A 7,859-nucleotide genomic window follows, 5' to 3' on the forward strand; every position below is an offset into this window, starting at 1 on the left:
GAATGAATGAAGCAGTGCAGTACCTTTACCTGGTGTCTGTTGCAAAGGTTTTAACCTTCATTTCCTTTAGCATCACTTTGTGAGATTTTTTTTTTTTATATATGGTTTTCCAGATTCACCTCTAGAAATATAATTGCATCAGGTTTCAGTAGGGACCTGTCAGGGCTGCCACAGACAGATATATATGCTACTCACTGAACAAGAATGGTGAGTCATAGAGGCAGGTGGATTCTGAAATTCAACCTAGGCTTTTGGAGTAGGCTAAATTTGCAGAGGAAGGGATACTTCTGTTTTGTTTTGTTTTGTTTGTTTTTTCTAATTCACACAAAGGTGTGCCTGATGCACAAGACATTAGAATACAGGGATGCATCTTCTCAGAGGTACAACCTTTTTCTATTCATAAAAAGATGCAGTATAAACTCCTATAGCCCTGGGTTCAGGCATCAGGATTTTGTTTAAAATTCCTCAGGTAAAATCAGTAAATAATTATGGTTAAAAACCACAGGGTACCATCACCTGTTGCTAGCACTGAGCTCAAATTCTTCTCTGCACCATCGGGTTCCTCTCTGACCAGATAATAACTGTTGCTCTCTGACCTCTGAGTCTCCCCTCCACCTGTGCTCCGCCTCCACTCTCACATAATCCCACCAACACCTTCTTCCCGCAATCTGTGAACTGTAGTTTTATAGTTTCTATATAGTAATCAAGTTCAGTGTTTTGAGTAACAAATTACATAGTACAACTTGCAGGAAACGGGACCACCACGCTGCAGAAAGTTGAGATCAGGAAGGCTGTGGCTTCCCTCTAACCCCGTATTTGTCACAACAGGAATGCTAGTTATCCTGGGAGGGTAATGGGCAAAAAAACTGTTGCCACATGGCTTTTATCGTCCATAAAAATTAGATAATGTCATTCAGTTCAGTCCAACCAAATATAACTTGTTTTTGATAATCTTCTATGTGTTAGGAAATCTGAGTAATAAAAATGGGAGGAAGATATAGTGTCGGAGGCCGCGCTGGCTCCGGCAGGTCCAGGGGTCCCTGAAGGATGGACGGCGTCGGCGAAAGAGAGTGAGAGAGCCCCGAGATCCTTTCTGACCACCAGGCAGGCACCTCCGTCCTGTCGGTTTTGGTGTCTTTATTTATAGGTCAAAAGTTAACATGGCATCAGGAAATGGAATTTTTACAATGGATAGCTCTTTGTGATAAGATGTTTTTGGAAAATGTGCAGAAACAGGTTTTACAGAGGTCTTCTTGCAGAACAGCCCCAATTATAGTGAGGTTGAGAAACTAAGAAAATAACAAGGTGTTCACATTATAATAACACTAAGATTAAGTCATAGGTTTGTAGATACTCTTATCCATCCTCATCACAGCTGCCAGGGTAAGGGAAGGTGTTTGTGGAAAGTAGGCCTTAGGGAAGCGGCTGCTATACACCATCAGGTAGCAAAGGTGCATGTACTAACTTATCTTCTGCCCTCATCTGTTCCTTCTCTCTAAGTTAGGCTCTTTGTCTCCGGGCAAGACTTGGTTTTCCAGTTATATGCTTTATTGCATCAGAGAGCCAACCATACCTTTAAAGAGTTTAGCTTATTTCCAATACATAGAATAGCCTCTTTGAGTGCATTTACCTTTGTGTCTACTTTTATGATTTCTTGAATAGCTAGGACATAAGAGACATTTTTGGTTAGTTGATTTGCATGTTGAGGTGTATGAACATCTTGGACTAATGCAACAGTAGGAACAGAATTGTACATGTAAAGGTCAATCTTTTATGACTAGGGGTCATTAGCCTGTTCATAGCTCAAGGGAAAGTATGGAGGGAAACAGGAGCTGCTGGAGATACGATGTCTGTTCCCATAATCAAAAGAAGAAGTTCCCACAATAAGTTCCTTCACAAGGTGCAATCATCATACCAGGGCCGGAATAAGGGGACAAGTCACTCCCGATATTGATCAACAAGGTACCTTAGGGGTCAGTGCTCAAGCAGAAATAATTGAGTGGGGGTGGATATCGGTCATCATCTGATTGGCAAGAGACCGTGCAAACTTGCTTTAACCTCACCAGGAGTTTTCTCGACTAGTGGGCTCAGAATGGCTCCCAACAGGATAGCCCTTACAATGTAGAGGTGCTAAAGAGGAATTAAAGACATGGGAGATACCCCTTTAGGATCTTCCCTTAGTTTCTCATCACTATATCTGGGAAAACTCAGGGGGAAAAAGATAATATCAAAATCTGGGAAGAATATGCATGAAATTTAAGGTATATGAAAGAAGAAATCCTTACAGAAAATAATCCAGAAGGAAGAAAGATAGTACAGAAAATTATCACTTGAATAATGTCTTAAAAGGTGAAGTGCTACAGGAAAAGACAGAAGCAAGAAGCACTGTGGTGGTTGTAAATACTGGACTCGAGATATCCCAAACTCACTTTAATAAGAGTGACGGAAAGACAGAAAAGAAAATAAATAATCCCTCCATCACGTGGGAGTTGCCAAATGTGTTTTTTCCAAACAGTGGACTTGAGCTAAAAGCTGTGCATACCTACCTCAGGTATACATGCATCCATGTGTATCGTTGAAGATATCTTGTGTTTTCCTGGACAACTCAGCAATTTGGCTTCCTATCCCAAGGAAAGGAGATAATCTAGATGAACTTATTTGTAAATACATGCTGACTTTCTCGGATTTTTTTTTTTAATTTAGGTTATTTTTTGACAGAGAGAGAGAGAGAGAGAGTAAGCAAGCAAGGGAGGGGGCAGTGGGAGAGAATCCTGAGCAGGCTCCACACTGTCAGCACAGAGCCTGACATGGGGCTCGAACTCGCAAACCATGAGATCATGACCTGAGCTAAAATCATGAGCTGGAAGTCCAATCAACTGAACCTCCTAGGCACCCCTCTGGGATTTTGTTTTAAATCAGGTGGGAAAAAAATCAAAAACAAAACCAAAAACTCTCCGTATTGAAAGTAAACAAAAGTAAGAACTGATTAGATTGCTTCTGAATTTCAGATGAGCAGATGGAAGTTTAAAAATAAATCAATACACAACAAAAGCCTACATGTGAATATTAAAAAAAATAGTGTAAATCAGAAAAATGAAACATCATCCTGTAGTCAAAAGGGGAAATAATACCTCTGAATAAGTTTAATATAGGAAACAGAAGAAAAACATACAATGAGATAAACACACATTCATCATAATGACTAAACTAAAAAGTCTTGATAGGAATGTGGCACAACCAGAACTCTCATATATTATTGTGGGGAATATAAAATGGTACAGCCACTTTGACAACAAACCTGGTAGTGTCTTCGAGTTTAAAACATGTACAACTTTCCAGTTGATTGCCATACAACTCAGCCCTTCCACTTCTACATCTTTAATCCAGAGGAATGAGAACATATTTCTTTTTTTTCAGTTTATTATTTTTGAGAGAGAGAGAGAGAGAGTGAGAGCATGTGCATGAGCTGGGGGGCGGGGGAACAGCAGGGAGAGAGAGAGAATTCCAAGCAGGCTCTGCACCATCAATGCAGAGCCTGATGCAGGCTCAAACTCATGAACAGTGAGATTATGACCTGAGCTGAAATCGAGAGTCAGATGCTTAACTGACTAAGCTGCCCAGGCACCCTGAGTGAAAACATATTTCTGTGAAAAGGCTTGCATGAGAGGCAAATAGTTCTGCAAACTATTAGGACTGTTTCTTAATAATAGCTGAACACAACCCAAATATCTATCAGTAGGTTAATAGATTTTTAAAAATCATAGTATAGTTATATAGAGAGAAACTACTCAGCAACAACAAGGAACAAACTGCTAATAAACATAACTAGTAAATGAATCTCATAAGCAGTACTCTGAAAGAAGCTTGCAAAAACAGTATATGCTGTATGGTTGAATTTGTATTAATTTCTTGACCAGGAAATTAAATGAAATTGACTAGGAAGAACTATGAGGGAACTTTTTAGGTAGATAATAGGGATTTGGGTCACTTGGTATATGTATTAGTCAAAATTCAATGAATGGCTTAAGATTTGTGCATTTTATTGTATGTAAACTAAGCCTCAGAAAAGCAGAAAACAAATAGAGGGTGCCAAGGTGACTCAGTTGGTTAAGTGTCCACCTCTTGATTTCGGCTTAGGCCATGATCTCAGGGTCATGAGATTGAGCCTTGAGTCAGGCTCCACACTGAGTAGGAAGCCTGCTTGGAAGTTTCTCTCTCTCTCTCTCTCTCTCTCTCTCTCTGCCCCTGTCCCACGTGCACTGTCTCTCTCTCAAAATAAATAAATAAACATAAAAAGAAAAGTATTGAATTCTACTTAATTTTCTACTTAGTTCTAAACATGCTGAAGTGTTTAAGGATACAGTATTATATTAGCTATCTATTGCTCTGTAAGAAATTGCCCCAAAATGTGTTGCCTTAAAACAACAAACATTTATTATAGTTTTTATGGGTGAAGAATTTGAGAGCAATTTAGCTAGGTGTTGTCGGTGCAGGCTCTCTCAGGACGTTGCAAATCAACATAATAGGAGAAGCTAACCTGAATGCTTGACTGACATTGGAAAATCCTCTTCCAGGCCACTCACATGGCTGTTGACAGGAGTCTTCTGCTCCTCATTATGTGGGTCTTTCTACAGCACTGCTCATGACATGATAGCTGGCTTCCCCTAGAGTGAATAATCCAAGGAAGATTGCAAAGCAGAAAGCTTGGTGCCTGTCATGATCTAGCCTTAGAAGTCACATATGCTGTATCCTTTCCTACAGTCCAAACCTGATACAATGTAGAGGGGTCTCACCTTAAATGCATCCAAAAAAGACAGATTGATAGATAGATAGATAAATAAATATACTCCTAGACATGAAATAATGCATATATTGCAAAATATTAACAATCTAGAATCTGTGTGGTAGGTATATGCATGTTCACTGTACAACTTTTTCAACTTTTGTATATGTTTGAAAATTTTCATAATAATGTAGAATATTGGGGAAAATCACTTAATTCTAAAGAGATAGGGGAAGACTAGCCTCCTCTAACTAGAAAAGGTAATTTATAAGAAGAACTCATTCTAATTTAAAGCCAAAGATATTGAAGAGCGATGGTTAAAATAAGACATGGATACTGTTCCAGGGGCTGGAATGGAAGAAGTATTCCCATGGGGTGACCAGCAGACAAGCCTGAAAAGCATCAGGATGGACATTGCCATCTAACCCCCAAATGTCATGGAAGACAGCAAGATACTTCCCATGTGTGTAGGTGACACACGTGGTGGCAAAATGGAAGCTGCTGTAGGGTTAGGATTCATGAGAGGACAGCAATGGCCTGTGTCACTGAAAATTGACATCTGAAGACCAGATAGGAACAGGGCATTTCAATGGACGCTGATGCAAATTAATAACAAACATCTGGGGGCACCTGGGTGGCTTTACATCCACCCAGGATGGTTGTAAGCATCCAACCCTTGATTATGGCTCAGGTCATGATCTCATGGTTCCTGGGATCTAGCACAGAGCTGACAGCACAGAGCCGGCTTAGGTTTGTCTCTCTCCCTCTCTCTCTCTGTGTCTCCCGTACTCATGCACACATGTGCATGTGCTTTCTCTTCCTCTCTCAAAATAAACAAAAAAAATATTTAAAAAATAACAGAAGTGCCCAGGTGGGTCAGTCGGTTAAGTGTCCAACTTAAGCTCAGGTCATGATCTCATGGTTTGTAGGTTTCCAGACCCACACTGGGCTGTGTGCTGACAGTGTAAAGCCTGGAGCTTGAGTTTCCCTCTCTCTCTCTGCCCCCTCACCCCCACTCACGTGTGTCCCCTCTCTCTCTCTCAAAAATAAATAAACACTAATTTTTAAAACAAAAATAACACATATCTAAATTAGATACAAACCCACGCTCACTCCTGGATATGGGTGAGGGGGTGAGGAAGACTAGCTAGAAACATAGAAACTCATAATTAATAATTAGTGGTTTTCTCTGGGCATTGTTGTCTTAAATATTTGGATTAGTCTTTCAAAGTTCCAAAGGAGATAGAAATATTTTTTATAATTGGCATTGATAATTTAATTAATTATAAAGACATGATGGAAAAGAATCATACAGATAGAAAAGTATCTTCGCTTGGAAATTACTATCAGTATTATCACAAGCATAGGTTTTTTTAAAGGTAATATGGCTTTTCTCAAAGGATACATTTCAAAGGATTTTCTTAGGAACAAAACTGTTCATACATAAAACACAACAAACAATGAAGTGCGACTCCAAGGTCTATATTTGACTCTGAGTGCCTATTATATATATAAAAAAAAAGTAACATGAATCATTCCATATGATTAAACCACATATTAATAGAGACAAACAGAAGCTCAAAATCACATGCACCCACACACAGGTTCAGAGTTTGAAATGGGAAGGAAAAAAGCAAGCCCAGAATTACTGAGAAATGGGGAGCGACAGACAAAAGCTAAAGATAGTGCTTGGGCTTTTGTTCTGTGCTCTGCCCCCATGGCCTCTCCAGTCTAGACAAGAGATCTTGGTGACAGACGGCAGAGAGAACCATATGTAGATGGAGCAATTCAGAACAGTAAGTCCAGGATAATGTGGAGCCTTGAACTGCCCCACCCCTGTAATTGTTAGCAGCGTAGATGAAACATCCTGAATCAGGGGTGATGCTGGTTGGGGTGGCTGATGGCTCACACTGCCTCTAAGAGGCAAAACCCAGCTGCCAGAGGTCTGTCTCTCACCTTTCAAGGAGGATTGCTAATCTTGACCCGATATGTTTTAGGGAAAGTTAAGCATCAAATGAAAGACAACCACTGAGTGTATGTTAAGGCCATGGTTTACTTTTTGAATTTTTTTCATAAAATATTTTACTTTGCTTTCTACTTTCACTTTTATTCTTGGTCAGGGGACCTACGTCATCTCTTTTTGAACAAGTAATAGAACCTCAGGGGTTATCTTTTTCCTGTATTTCCCTTGATAACATGCATGGCAAAATGAAGAGGAGGTCAGCCTGGTACTGACCAGAGAGCAGTGTGCCCATATAGCTGAGAGAAGATCCAGCCTCCGACTGGATTTGTGGTTCTCACAATCAGAAGCCCTGTAAAGACAACATTTCAAGGTGTGGCAGGATTTCCTGGAGCCTGATGAGCATGTCACCAAAATAACTGAGAAAACAAACAGACAAACAAACAACCTTACCAATGAAATTATGCTATAGAAATATAAAGAGGTGCACTATTTTAGGAATCTCATTTTTTTTAAATTAAAAATGTAGATTCTTCTTGTAACACAAGAGACAATTTGTACATTAACATTCTCTGGCTTTCAGATGCTGGAATTTCTTAAAGCAGGGCCTACCTGTATTTAATGATGCTGATTGCTCTAGGCAAATCCTACCTCCTCACACCAAGACAAGAACAAGATCTCCTGAGGAACATCCTCACTAAGAACTCTAGTGTCTAAGGACACATTAAGGCAGCTGTCTGTTCAGAAGACAAGCAATAAAATATTCTATAAAGATACCCAGTTAAATTTCCAATTAAAATGATTTAGTGCCTTCATTTTTTAAGTTTTCCCAAGGTTTGCTGATGACTAAAATTATGTAATGAAGCTTTCAAGGTTTTAAATCTGCTAATTAATCTCTGCACCTTTACAATAACCCAGAGCAATAAAAGGCACAATGAAAAGAAGCAGATTAATGTACAAGTGGATTAACCCTTAAGAGGCTGGTCTCTTGCAGCCTTGCCAGCTGGTGGTTTAAAGTGGGTCAGAGTATCATTTGGCCATGTGAGGAGCTAGAAGCATCATGAGTGTCTCTCCCATAGCACCTGGGTCAGAACTGATTCTGCTTCTACTGCAGTC

This window comes from Crocuta crocuta, unplaced genomic scaffold (assembly GCF_008692635.1).
Source record: "Crocuta crocuta isolate KB4526 unplaced genomic scaffold, BGI_CrCroc_1.0 scaffold263, whole genome shotgun sequence".
Taxonomy (NCBI): domain Eukaryota; kingdom Metazoa; phylum Chordata; class Mammalia; order Carnivora; family Hyaenidae; genus Crocuta; species Crocuta crocuta.